We start from the raw sequence: 15,190 nt of genomic DNA on the forward strand, positions 1-15,190 counted from the left end.
TAACAAACATTTGCTATTTCTGGGTGAATGTGCATTCTAACCCCAAAAACAACAATTGGAAATAAGCCCCATCAGAGCTTTATCATCTTCTTTTTATGTAGATGGAACCCAAAACTCCTTTTTGCTTTGGTTGAGGGCGATTCTGGTGCACACCCAACACCATGCGAATCGAAAGAAGCCCAATCAAATCTTATTCATCGTGTAGAAACGCACATAGAAGCGAAAAGAGGGTGTTTTGATATTTTGGTCTCATTACATACACTTTGCGAATTCTGTGTCAATGAGCATTTACATCAAAGAAAACGACTTGAAATAAACAAAATCTAAGATTCTTCTTTCTATGTAGATGGAACCCAAAACAACCTGTTTTGCTTTGTTTTGGCATTACACTTTGCTTTGCTATTTGTGGGTGAATGAACACTGAAACAACCAACAACACCATGCGAATTGAAAGAAGCCCAATCAAAGCTTATTCGTCTTCTTTCGATGCATATGGAAGCAAAAAGACGCTGTTTTGTTATTTTGGTCTAATTACATAAACTTTGCTATTTCTGGGTCAATGTGCATTTCCACCAAAGAACACGACTTGAAATAAGCGAAAGCCAAGATTCTTTTTCCTATGTAGTTGGAACCCAAAACAACCTGTTTTGGCTTATTACATTTCCCGTTGCTGTTTGGGGGTGAATGAACGATGGAAGAAAAATCAAACGTTATTTGTCCTCTTTCTATGGAGATAGAACCAAAACACCTTTGCTTGAATTGGGCTGATACCAAACATTTCACGCTGCGATTTCTGGGTTAATGTACATTCTAACCCCCAAAACAACAATTGGAAATAAGCCCCATCAGAGCTTTATCATCTTCTTTTTATGCAGATGGAACCCAAAAAGCCTTTTTGATTTGGTTAGGGGTGAATGGTGCACACCCAAAAAAAACCATGCGAATTTAAATAAGGCCAATCTAAGCTTATTTGTCTCCTTTCTACGCATATGGAAGCAAAAAGACGCTGTTTTGTTATTGTGGTCTCATTACATCCACTTTGCGATTTCTAAGTCAACGTTCCATTTACAACAAAGAAAACGACTTGAAATAAGCGACATCCAAGATTCGTCTTTCTATGTAGATGGAACCCAAAACAAACTGTTTTGCTTTGTTATGGCATTTTACACCGCGTTGCTATTTGTGGGTGAATGAACACGGAAAACAATCCAAGCTTATTCGTCCTCTTTGTATTGAGATGGAAAAAAAACACCTGTGCTTGAATTGGGCTGATAACAAACCTTTGCTATTTCTGGGTGAATGTGCATTCTAACCCCAAAAACAACAATTGGAAATAAGTCCCATCAGAGCTTTATCATCTTCTTTTTATGTAGATGGAACCCAAAACTCCTTTTTGCTTTGGTTGAGGGCGATTCTGGTGCACACTCAACAACACCATGCGAATTGAAAGAAGCCCTATCAAAGCTTTCTTTCTTCTTTCTACGCATATGTAAGCAAAAAGACGCTTTGTTATTTTGGTCTAATAACATAAACTTTGCGATTTCTGGGTCAATGTCCATTTTCACCAAAGAACACGACTTGAAATAAGAGAAAGCCAAGATTCTTCTTTCTATGTAGATGGAACCCAAAACAACCTGTTTTGCTTTGTTATGGCATTTTCCACTTCGTGTTGCTATTTGTGGGTGAATGAACACGGAAAACAATCCAAGGTTATTCGTCCTCTTTGTATTGAGATGGAAAAAAAAAACACCTGTGCTTGAATTGGGCTGATAACAAACATTTGCTATTTCTGGGTGAATGTGCATTCTAACCCCAAAAACAACAATTGGAAATAAGCCCCATCAGAGCTTTATCATCTTCTTTTTATGTAGATGGAACCCAAAACTCCTTTTTGCTTTGGTTGAGGGCGATTCTGGTGCACACCCAACACCATGCGAATCGAAAGAAGCCCAATCAAATCTTATTCATCGTGTAGAAACGCACATAGAAGCGAAAAGAGGGTGTTTTGATATTTTGGTCTCATTACATACACTTTGCGAATTCTGTGTCAATGAGCATTTACATCAAAGAAAACGACTTGAAATAAACAAAATCTAAGATTCTTCTTTCTATGTAGATGGAACCCAAAACAACCTGTTTTGCTTTGTTTTGGCATTACACTTTGCTTTGCTATTTGTGGGTGAATGAACACTGAAACAACCAACAACACCATGCGAATTGAAAGAAGCCCAATCAAAGCTTATTCGTCTTCTTTCGATGCATATGGAAGCAAAAAGACGCTGTTTTGTTATTTTGGTCTAATTACATAAACTTTGCTATTTCTGGGTCAATGTGCATTTCCACCAAAGAACACGACTTGAAATAAGCGAAAGCCAAGATTCTTTTTCCTATGTAGTTGGAACCCAAAACAACCTGTTTTGGCTTATTACATTTCCCGTTGCTGTTTGGGGGTGAATGAACGATGGAAGAAAAATCAAACGTTATTTGTCCTCTTTCTATGGAGATAGAACCTGTCAGAGCTGCCTCCAGGTCCCAGCTCACAGAGGACCAACGCTAGGCTGTAGTTATGTACAAAAGTCTTTATTGAGATTCAGTCTCCATTTTAAAGCCGCAGCGTGCAGCTCTACGTCCCGACCTTAGACCGGCGAAGTCCTGTCTGAGTCTCCTCCCCCTCCACACCAGTTTAAGACTCTCGCTTTGCTCCACCTCTTCCTAAATTCCTTTCTCCTCTGGGCCCTCCTGCCCGCTAGGGTCTCATCCTTCCTGGACTCCTCTGACGCTGACCCTGACGATTCTTGCCCCTCCTTCCGGCGGGCTTTAGGACCTGGTTCCCTATCCGGGCTACCTTCTGTGCCACTCGCCTGTACCTTTGAACTTGGCGCGCGCGCCCAGCCTGCAACTTTCCTCTTAACCGTTAACTCGCTCTCCGATGGAGGCGTGGTCCACCCTGACTCATCTTCTCTCGCTGGTGGTGCATATGTGGGCTCTGACACCTGGGACTCCTCCCCCCCCACTATGCTCTGGTGGGGAAGCTGGTCCTGATTTGCAACTGCTGCTCTGGGAGTCCCCGCTGGCCCCTTGCTTCTGGGGTGTCCCCCTTGGGTCGCCCCTTGCCCTGCCCATCGGCGCCCCCTTCTGTGAATCTTCCGATTCGCTGGAGAGGCTCATGGAATCTATCGGGCTGCTGTCATATTCTCCTACGCTGCCCTCGGATTGCTCCCCCTCGCTTTCCATCTCCTCTCCTCCCTGCGCTCCCGCTGAGTCCCTGACATCCATCCCCCCCTCGAAGCCCCCCTTCCCCCCTCCCCCTCTTCTGGCGTGGGTTCCGGGTGCTCCAATGCTATGGGGGTGCCTGCCGGATACCGGTCTTCCCCCCTGGCATGCTGCCAGTCCGTGACGGGTACATCGACGTCGCTCTCCTCCGCTTCCATCTCGTTGCCGGCGTGCTCGCAACCAGGATCCTCCCCCAACCCGTCCATGCCCCCTTGTTCCCCCATTTCCTCTGGGTAGTCTGCGTGCCAGGGCCCTCTGAGCAGTCTCCTGCGCCACTCCTCCTCGGGTTGAGTGTCCCACCAATAAGAGCGCTCCGCACCCAAGTCTGAGACCGACCCCTCCGGCGAGGTAGTCTCTGGAACCGTCTCCTCAGCCGAGGAGAACCCCTGAAACGTACTGGCTGAGAGTGTGGGGGTGAAAAGATATTCATCAAAATAATCCTCCGGCATGGGCCTGTGTGGGAAGAGTGCGTGGAACTCGTCTTTGAGATAGTGCTCCTCCACCGCATAGTACAGCACCCAGCTGTTGGCGCTGGCCGGGGCACCTTCCCTTGCGATGAGATATTCGACGCCCTCTTCCCCCCATCTCGAGTCCAAAATCTCCGTCACCTCGTTGAGTGGCCCCGCCCTCGGCGACCCCCCTGTCATGGGTGCATCTCTAAGCGGACTGGGAGCTGTTCCTGGCTCCTGAAACCTGTGAGGTGCCTTGTAGGGCGTTAGCACCGATCTATGAAAGACCGGGTGCATTCTGGAACCCTCCGGTAGTGTCAAACGGAAAGCCACTGGGTTGATCTGTGCCTCGACTAGGTAAGGGCCCAACTGCTTGTGTCCTAGCTTCTTCTTAGCTAAGGATCTGGCCGGCACTGCCTGGGCCGCTAACCAGACCCAGTCCCCTACCCGTATGTCCTCCCCCACTCTTCTGTGTTTGTCTGCTTGCATCTTGTATACGTGTTTTGCTAGGTCTAACTGTCTACGGAGCTGTTCATGGACCTCCTGTAACTCCTCTGCCAATGCCTCTGCTCCCTGTGGCTCCCCCTCCCCCTCTTTCTCTAAGCCCGGGAAGGTCCTGGGATGTCGCCCGTGGTTGGCAAAAAACGGTGTCACCCCCGTGGACACGTGTTGTGTGTTGTTGTAGGCAAACTCGGCCAGGGGCAGATAGTCCACCCAGGTCGAGGGCTGCTGGTTGGCGTAACATCTCAGGTACTGCTGCATGACGGCGTTGACCCTCTCCGCTTGTCCGTTGGTCTGCGGGTGTCTTGCCGACGCTAGGTTGACCTTGACGTTCAGGATCCCCATCAGCTTCCGCCAGAAACTCGAGATGAACTGGCGCCCCCTGTCGGACAGGATAGACCGTGGCAGGCCGTGTACCTTGAACACGTGGTCTATGAACAGCTTGGCTGTCTGTTCCGCTGTGGCCACCTTCGCGCAAGGAATGAAGTGCGCCATCTTGGTGAACATGTCGACTACCACGAGTACTGCTGTTTTGCCCCTCGAGCTGGGCAGGTCAGTGACAAAGTCCAAGGCTACCCTCTCCCACGGTTCGGATGGGGTCTGTAGCGGTTCTAACAGTCCCGCCGGCGGTCTGTGTTCCGCGACTTCTCCCCGCATCTTGGGCCACCAAAAGTCTCTGGCTACTAATTCCACCGTCTTTTCCTTGCCGAAATGTCCGGCGCTGGGTGCGTCGTGTAGCTGTTGCAGTACTGTCGCGCGGAGTTCATCTCCCGGTACGTAGATGGCCCCCTTGCGGAGGAGCAGTCCGTCGCGTATCTGGAACTCGTCGTCCTTTGCCGTGCCGCTGCGCACCTCCTCCATCTTGGAGCGCGCGAAGGAATCTGTTCGCAGCTCGCGCCGTATCGCTTCCAGGTCTACTGTGGCAGAAGCGCATGCCCACGCCTTGGGTGCGAAAATGTGTTTGGCCGCTACCGGTGCTGCTTCCTCCAGATACTGCGGCTTCCTGGATAGCGCATCAGCCATGACGTTGTTGTCTCCGGGGATATATTCTATCCTGAAGTCGAAATCCGCAAAGAACTCCGCCCAGCGGATGTGTCTCTGGTTCAGGAACCGCGCCGTGCGCCAGTACTCCAGGTTCTTATGGTCCGTGCGAACTTGCACCGTGTGTTTGGCTCCGATGAGGAAGTGCCGCCACGCCTTGAATGCTGCATGAATGGCCAGCAACTCTCTGTCCCAGATGGTGTAGTTCTGCTCCGACTTGCTGAGTTTCCTGGAGTAGAAAGCACACGGCCTCCAATCCCCTTGCGGGTCTCGCTGCAACAGGACTGCCCCCACGGCTCTGTCGGAGGCATCCGTCTCCACCCTCATGGGCTTGCTGGGGTTCACATGCAGCAGTTGTTCCTCGGAAGCGAAAAGACGCTTGAGTTTCTGAAAGGACTGCTCCGCCTGCTCCGTCCAGATGAACTTCTTCTTCTTGGAGCTGAGGGTGTCCGTGATGGCCGCCGTCTGCATAGCGAAACCCTTGATGAACTTGCGATAAAAGTTAGCAAAGCCGACAAACCTCTGGACCTCCTTCCGATTGCGCGGGCTCTTCCAGTCCAGTACTGATCGTACCTTGGCACTGTCCATGGCGATTCCCTTGTCGGACAGCTTGTAGCCCAGGAAATCCACCTCCGTCATGTCGAACTGGCATTTCTCCAGCTTGGCGTAAAGTCTGTGCTCCCGTAGTCTTTGCAGGACTTCCTTGACATCTCCCTCGTGAGCCTCCTGCGATTCCGAGAAGATCAGAATGTCGTCCAGGAAGCAGACACACTTCTTGTAGAGGAGCCCCGCTAACACGTGATGCATGAATGCTTGGAAGCAGTGGGAGCCATTTTGTAAACCGAAGGGCATAACCCTATACTCATAGGTGCCCAAGGGCGTGAACATGGCCGTCTTCCACTCGTCGCCCTCCCGCATGCGTATAAGATTGTACGCCCCTCGTAGATCCAGCTTGGTGAAGATGCGTCCCTTCCTCACCGTCGCGAGCAAGTCGTCGATCTTGGGCATCGGGAAAGCCGTGGGCTTGGTTTTCGAATTTAAAATTCTGAAATCAACTACAAGCCTCTTCTGGGGCGTGTCCTTCTTCTTCACAAAGAACACAGGACTGCCCCCCACTGCTTTGGATTCTCGGATGAATCCCCGCTTCAAATTGTGATCTATGAACTCCCTGAGCTCTTGCAGTTCGTCTTCAGACATGGAGTACAGTTTTCCGGTCGGCAGCGTTGCCCCCGGCAGGAGGTCAATCTTGCAGTCGTAGGGTCTGTGGGGAGGCAGCTTGTCCGCTTCCTTCTCGCAGAAGACCTCCAAAAACGCCTTGTACTTGTCGGGTACAGCTTGCAGCATGCCCAGTTGTAGCTGTGGGTCATCCTCTTGCCCCTCGTCCTCCTGGTTAGTCATGATGCAATGTTCTGCGCAGTAGGAGGAGCAGAAGGTCAATTTACGCTGGTACCATGCCAATGCCGGGCTGTGCCTGTCCAACCAGCTCATGCCCAACACTATGGGCGTGTCTGACAGTTGGGTGACGTTGAAGCTGATGACTTCGCGGTGATTTCCAATGCGCATCACCATTGGCGGCGTTTGCTGTACCACCTGTCCCCCCAGCAATTCTCTTCCATCGACTGTCACTACTTTCAGGGGCATCGTGGCAGGCAGGAGCGCTATGCTATGTTGCTTGATGAAATCCACCCCCATAAAGTCTGCATTGCTACCAGAGTCAATGGTAATAGGCACTTCCATGGTGAGCCCATTGGGAAGCTGGAGTGTTGCGGTGAGCTGCACCACTGGTTTGGGCGGGAGGGGGTCTGTGGGCTGTAAGATTCCTGGGGACTGCTTTACTGATTCGTCTGGCTGGGCCCCAGCGGCTCTGCTTCCAGCCAGACTTCATCGTTTCCCTGCTGCGGTTCCCTCTGCTGAGCTGCTTCTGTTACTTTTGCTGAGGCTGCATTGTGCTTGTGGAGCCTCTGGGGGCACTCTTTTGCCATATGCTGAGCACTTTCGCAGATGTAACACTTCCTGTTCCCTCTAGGAGGCTTCACCTTGGCTGCTCCTGGTGTGAGGGCTCTGGTCGCTGACTGAGCCTTGGCACCACCTATCTCCATCGGCTCCTCTCCCCCTCCCAGTGGAGGCATGGATTGAGCGCGCGCTGAGTCTCTGGGAAAGAAAGGAGGTGCCCTTGCTGGCGTGCGTCCCCAACGCCCTTCATCTTTGCTCCAGGGACGTTCTTCCAGCCGCACACCAATCGTCAGCGCCTTCTGGACCACTTCTTGAGTGCTCCGTGGCCTCTCCCCCCTTGCGATTTCGTCTTTCACAGCCCCGTTGAGCCCCTCCCAGAACAGGTCCCTGACGGACGCTGAGTCCTTTTCCCATCCCAGCGCGTTGACCAATGCAAAAAAGCGGGAATGATATTGCCTTACAGTGGCTCTGCCTTGTTTCAGACCGTGAATCTCTTTTCTAGCGACATCCACATCTATCTCTGATAAAAAACAAGCGTCCATCGCCTTAATGAAGGCTTTTGCGTTTTGGAGGGCTGGATCATAATCTCTCCACAGATTGCGCAACCACGCTTTAGCTTCTCCATGGAGATGCGTTAGTATGAAGCCTACTTTCTCCTGCTCATCTCTAAAGTCCTTCTCCAGCAACTTTAGCGCAAAAACTACGTCTGCTCTGAAGTTAGGATATTGCTGCAGACTCCCATCGAAATGTGACACCAGGCTCCCCCCTCTCTTCCCGAGCCCGATCCCTTCGGATTTGGCTGCCGGTGGCCCCTGTTTAGTCAACATTTCCAACCTGTTTTGCAGATCCTTGCAGACAGCATCTGATTCCTCTTCTCTCCTCCTTGCCGCTCGTATTTCTGCGTTAAGTTGTACCACTGCTTCTTGCAAAGCTGCCAGTCGTTCTTCTGTAGTCATCTTGTGCTGCTTTTGTGAGCTCGCGAAGCACCAATCTTCGCCCCTCGCTGCGTCCTCTCACGTTGCGAGGTTCTTTGAAATTTGAGACAGGACTTACTGTCAGAGCTGCCTCCAGGTCCCAGCTCACAGAGGACCAACGCTAGGCTGTAGTTATGTACAAAAGTCTTTATTGAGATTCAGTCTCCATTTTAAAGCCGCAGCGTGCAGCTCTACGTCCCGACCTTAGACCGGCGAAGTCCTGTCTGAGTCTCCTCCCCCTCCACACCAGTTTAAGACTCTCGCTTTGCTCCACCTCTTCCTAAGTTCCTTTCTCCTCTGGGCCCTCCTGCCCGCTAGGGTCTCATCCTTCCTGGACTCCTCTGACGCTGACCCTGACGATTCTTGCCCCTCCTTCCGGCGGGCTTTAGGACCTGGTTCCCTATCCGGGCTACCTTCTGTGCCGCTCGCCTGTACCTTTGAACTTGGCGCGCGAGCCCAGCCTGCAACTTTCCTCTTAACCGTTAACTCGCTCTCCGATGGAGGCGTGGTCCACCCTGACTCATCTTCTCTCACTGGTGGTGCATATGTGGGTTCTGACACCTGGGACTCCTCCCCCCCACTACGCTCTGGTGGGGAAGCTGGTCCTGATTTGCAACTGCTGCTCTGGGAGTCCCCGCTGGCCCCTTGCTTCTGGGGTGTCCCCCTTGGGTCGCCCCTTGCCCTGCCCATCGGCGCCCCCTTCTGTGAATCTTCCGATTCGCTGGAGAGGCTCATGGAATCTATCGGGCTGCTTTCATATTCTCCTACGCTGCCCTCGGATTGCTCCCCCTCGCTTTCCATCTCCTCTCCTCCCTGCGCTCCCGCTGAGTCCCTGACACCATGCGAATTTAAATAAGGCCAATCTAAGCTTATTTGTCTCCTTTCTACGCATATGGAAGCAAAAAGACGCTGTTTTGTTATTGTGGTCTCATTACATCCACTTTGCGATTTCTAAGTCAACGTTCCATTTACAACAAAGAAAACGACTTGAAATAAGCGACATCCAAGATTCGTCTTTCTATGTAGATGGAACCCAAAACAAACTGTTTTGCTTTGTTATGGCATTTTACACCGCGTTGCTATTTGTGGGTGAATGAACACGGAAAACAATCCAAGCTTATTCGTCCTCTTTGTATTGAGATGGAAAAAAAACACCTGTGCTTGAATTGGGCTGATAACAAACCTTTGCTATTTCTGGGTGAATGTGCATTCTAACCCCAAAAACAACAATTGGAAATAAGCCCCATCAGAGCTTTATCATCTTCTTTTTATGTAGATGGAACCCAAAACTCCTTTTTGCTTTGGTTGAGGGCGATTCTGGTGCACACTCAACAACACCATGCGAATTGAAAGAAGCCCTATCAAAGCTTTCTTTCTTCTTTCTACGCATATGTAAGCAAAAAGACCCTGTTTTGTTATTTTGGTCTAATAACATAAACTTTGCGATTTCTGGGTCAATGTGCATTTTCACCAAAGAACACGACTTGAAATAAGAGAAAGCCAAGATTCTTCTTTCTATGTAGATGGAACCCAAAACAACCTGTTTTGCTTTGTTATGGCATTTTCCACTTCGTGTTGCTATTTGTGGGTGAATGAACACGGAAAACAATCCAAGATTATTCGTCCTCTTTGTATTGAGATGGAAAAAAAAAAACACCTGTGCTTGAATTGGGCTGATAACAAACTTTTGCTATTTCTGGGTGAATGTGCATTCTAACCCCAAAAACAACAATTGGAAATAAGCCCCATCAGAGCTTTATCATCTTCTTTTTATGTAGATGGAACCCAAAACTCCTTTTTGCTTTGGTTGAGGGCGATTCTGGTGCACACCCAACACCATGCGAATCGAAAGAAGCCCAATCAAATCTTATTCATCGTGTAGAAACGCACATAGAAGCGAAAAGAGGGTGTTTTGTTATTTTGGTCTCATTACATACACTTTGCGAATTCTGTGTCAATGAGCATTTACATCAAAGAAAACGACTTGAAATAAACAAAATCTAAGATTCTTCTTTCTATGTAGATGGAACCCAAAACAACCTGTTTTGCTTTGTTTTGGCATTACACTTTGCTTTGCTATTTGTGGGTGAATGAACACTGAAACAACCAACAACACCATGCGAATTGAAAGAAGCCCAATCAAAGCTTATTCGTCTTCTTTCGATGCATATGGAAGCAAAAAGACGCTGTTTTGTTATTTTGGTCTAATTACATAAACTTTGCTATTTCTGGGTCAATGTGCATTTCCACCAAAGAACACGACTTGAAATAAGCGAAAGCCAAGATTCTTTTTCCTATGTAGTTGGAACCCAAAACAACCTGTTTTGGCTTATTACATATCCCGTTGCTGTTTGGGGGTGAATGAACGATGGAAGAAAAATCAAACGTTATTTGTCCTCTTTCTATGGAGATAGAACCAAAACACCTTTGCTTGAATTGGGCTGATTCCAAACATTTCACGCTGCGATTTCTGGGTTAATGTACATTCTAACCCCCAAAACAACAATTGGAAATAAGCCCCATCAGAGCTTTATCATCTTCTTTTTATGCAGATGGAACCCAAAAAGCCTTTTTGATTTGGTTAGGGGTGAATGGTGCACACCCAAAAAAAACCATGCGAATTTAAATAAGGCCAATCTAAGCTTATTTGTCTCCTTTCTACGCATATGGAAGCAAAAAGACGCTGTTTTGTTATTGTGGTCTCATTACATCCACTTTGCGATTTCTAAGTCAACGTTCCATTTTCACCAAAGAACACGACTTGAAATAAGCGACATCCAAGATTCGTCTTTCTATGTAGATGGAACCCAAAACAAACTGTTTTGCTTTGTTATGGCATTTTACACCGCGTTGCTATTTGTGGGTGAATGAACACGGAAAACAATCCAAGCTTATTCGTCCTCTTTGTATTGAGATGGAAAAAAAACACCTGTGCTTGAATTGGGCTGATAACAAACCTTTGCTATTTCTGGGTGAATGTGCATTCTAACCCCAAAAACAACAATTGGAAATAAGCCCCATCAGAGCTTTATCATCTTCTTTTTATGTAGATGGAACCCAAAACTCCTTTTTGCTTTGGTTGAGGGCGATTCTGGTGCACACTCAACAACACCATGCGAATTGAAAGAAGCCCTATCAAAGCTTTCTTTCTTCTTTCTACGCATATGTAAGCAAAAAGACCCTGTTTTGTTATTTTGGTCTAATAACATAAACTTTGCGATTTCTGGGTCAATGTGCATTTTCACCAAAGAACACGACTTGAAATAAGAGAAAGCCAAGATTCTTCTTTCTATGTAGATGGAACCCAAAACAACCTGTTTTGCTTTGTTATGGCATTTTCCACTTCGTGTTGCTATTTGTGGGTGAATGAACACGGAAAACAATCCAAGATTATTCGTCCTCTTTGTATTGAGATGGAAAAAAAAAACACCTGTGCTTGAATTGGGCTGATAACAAACATTTGCTATTTCTGGGTGAATGTGCATTCTAACCCCAAAAACAACAATTGGAAATAAGCCCCATCAGAGCTTTATCATCTTCTTTTTATGTAGATGGAACCCAAAACTCCTTTTTGCTTTGGTTGAGGGCGATTCTGGTGCACACCCAACACCATGCGAATCGAAAGAAGCCCAATCAAATCTTATTCATCGTGTAGAAACGCACATAGAAGCGAAAAGAGGGTGTTTTGATATTTTGGTCATTACATACACTTTGCGAATTCTGTGTCAATGAGCATTTACATCAAAGAAAACGACTTGAAATAAACAAAATCTAAGATTCTTCTTTCTATGTAGATGGAACCCAAAACAACCTGTTTTGCTTTGTTTTGGCATTACACTTTGCTTTGCTATTTGTGGGTGAATGAACACTGAAACAACCAACAACACCATGCGAATTGAAAGAAGCCCAATCAAAGCTTATTCGTCTTCTTTCGATGCATATGGAAGCAAAAAGACGCTGTTTTGTTATTTTGGTCTAATTACATAAACTTTGCTATTTCTGGGTCAATGTGCATTTCCACCAAAGAACACGACTTGAAATAAGCGAAAGCCAAGATTCTTTTTCCTATGTAGTTGGAACCCAAAACAACCTGTTTTGGCTTATTACATTTCCCGTTGCTGTTTGGGGGTGAATGAACGATGGAAGAAAAATCAAACGTTATTTGTCCTCTTTCTATGGAGATAGAACCAAAACACCTTTGCTTGAATTGGGCTGATACCAAACATTTCACGCTGCGATTTCTGGGTTAATGTACATTCTAACCCCCAAAACAACAATTGGAAATAAGCCCCATCAGAGCTTTATCATCTTCTTTTTATGCAGATGGAACCCAAAAAGCCTTTTTGATTTGGTTAGGGGTGAATGGTGCACACCCAAAAAAAACCATGCGAATTTAAATAAGGCCAATCTAAGTTTATTTGTCTCTTTCCACCGCTTATGGAAGCAAAAAGACGCTGTTTTGTTATTGTGGTCTCATTACATCCACTTTGCGATTTCTAAGTCAACGTTCCATTTACAACAAAGAACACGACTTGAAATAAGCGACATCCAAGATTCGTCTTTCTATGTAGATGGAACCCAAAACAAACTGTTTTGCTTTGTTATGGCATTTTACACCGCGTTGCTATTTGTGGGTGAATGAACACGGAAAACAATCCAAGCTTATTCGTCCTCTTTGTATTGAGATGGAAAAAAAACACCTGTGCTTGAATTGGGCTGATAACAAACCTTTGCTATTTCTGGGTGAATGTGCATTCTAACCCCAAAAACAACAATTGGAAATAAGTCCCATCAGAGCTTTATCATCTTCTTTTTATGTAGATGGAACCCAAAACTCCTTTTTGCTTTGGTTGAGGGCGATTCTGGTGCACACTCAACAACACCATGCGAATTGAAAGAAGCCCTATCAAAGCTTTCTTTCTTCTTTCTACGCATATGTAAGCAAAAAGACGCTTTGTTATTTTGGTCTAATAACATAAACTTTGCGATTTCTGGGTCAATGTGCATTTTCACCAAAGAACACGACTTGAAATAAGAGAAAGCCAAGATTCTTCTTTCTATGTAGATGGAACCCAAAACAACCTGTTTTGCTTTGTTATGGCATTTTCCACTTCGTGTTGCTATTTGTGGGTGAATGAACACTGAAACAACCAACAACACCATGCGAATTGAAAGAAGCCCAATCAAAGCTTATTCGTCTTCTTTCGATGCATATGGAAGCAAAAAGACGCTGTTTTGTTATTTTGGTCTAATTACATAAACTTTGCTATTTCTGGGTCAATGTGCATTTCCACCAAAGAACACGACTTGAAATAAGCGAAAGCCAAGATTCTTTTTCCTATGTAGTTGGAACCCAAAACAACCTGTTTTGGCTTATTACATTTCCCGTTGCTGTTTGGGGGTGAATGAACGATGGAAGAAAAATCAAACGTTATTTGTCCTCTTTCTATGGAGATAGAACCAAAACACCTTTGCTTGAATTGGGCTGATACCAAACATTTCACGCTGCGATTTCTGGGTTAATGTACATTCTAACCCCCAAAACAACAATTGGAAATAAGCCCCATCAGAGCTTTATCATCTTCTTTTTATGCAGATGGAACCCAAAAAGCCTTTTTGATTTGGTTAGGGGTGAATGGTGCACACCCAAAAAAACCCATGCGAATTTAAATAAGGCCAATCTAAGCTTATTTGTCTCCTTTCTACGCATATGGAAGCAAAAAGACGCTGTTTTGTTATTGTGGTCTCATTACATCCACTTTGCGATTTCTAAGTCAACGTTCCATTTACAACAAAGAAAACGACTTGAAATAAGCGACATCCAAGATTCGTCTTTCTATGTAGATGGAACCCAAAACAAACTGTTTTGCTTTGTTATGGCATTTTACACCGCGTTGCTATTTGTGGGTGAATGAACACGGAAAACAATCCAAGCTTATTCGTCCTCTTTGTATTGAGATGGAAAAAAAACACCTGTGCTTGAATTGGGCTGATAACAAACCTTTGCTATTTCTGGGTGAATGTGCATTCTAACCCCAAAAACAACAATTGGAAATAAGTCCCATCAGAGCTTTATCATCTTCTTTTTATGTAGATGGAACCCAAAACTCCTTTTTGCTTTGGTTGAGGGCGATTCTGGTGCACACTCAACAACACCATGCGAATTGAAAGAAGCCCTATCAAAGCTTTCTTTCTTCTTTCTACGCATATGTAAGCAAAAAGACGCTTTGTTATTTTGGTCTAATAACATAAACTTTGCGATTTCTGGGTCAATGTGCATTTTCACCAAAGAACACGACTTGAAATAAGAGAAAGCCAAGATTCTTCTTTCTATGTAGATGGAACCCAAAACAACCTGTTTTGCTTTGTTATGGCATTTTCCACTTCGTGTTGCTATTTGTGGGTGAATGAACACGGAAAACAATCCAACATTATTCGTCCTCTTTGTATTGAGATGGAAAAAAAAAACACCTGTGCTTGAATTGGGCTGATAACAAACATTTGCTATTTCTGGGTGAATGTGCATTCTAACCCCAAAAACAACAATTGGAAATAAGCCCCATCAGAGCTTTATCATCTTCTTTTTATGTAGATGGAACCCAAAACTCCTTTTTGCTTTGGTTGAGGGCGATTCTGGTGCACACCCAACACCATGCGAATCGAAAGAAGCCCAATCAAATCTTATTCATCGTGTAGAAACGCACATAGAAGCGAAAAGAGGGTGTTTTGATATTTTGGTCATTACATACACTTTGCGAATTCTGTGTCAATGAGCATTTACATCAAAGAAAACGACTTGAAATAAACAAAATCTAAGATTCTTCTTTCTATGTAAATGGAACCCAAAACAACCTGTTTTGCTTTGTTTTGGCATTACACTTTGCTTTGCTATTTGTGGGTGAATGAACACTGAAACAACCAACAACACCATGCGAATTGAAAGAAGCCCAATCAAAGCTTATTCGTCTTCTTTCGATGCATATGGAAGCAAAAAGACGC

The sequence above is a fragment of the Podarcis cretensis genome, assembly GCF_951804945.1.
Source record: "Podarcis cretensis genome assembly, chromosome: 16".
Lineage (NCBI taxonomy): Eukaryota > Metazoa > Chordata > Lepidosauria > Squamata > Lacertidae > Podarcis > Podarcis cretensis.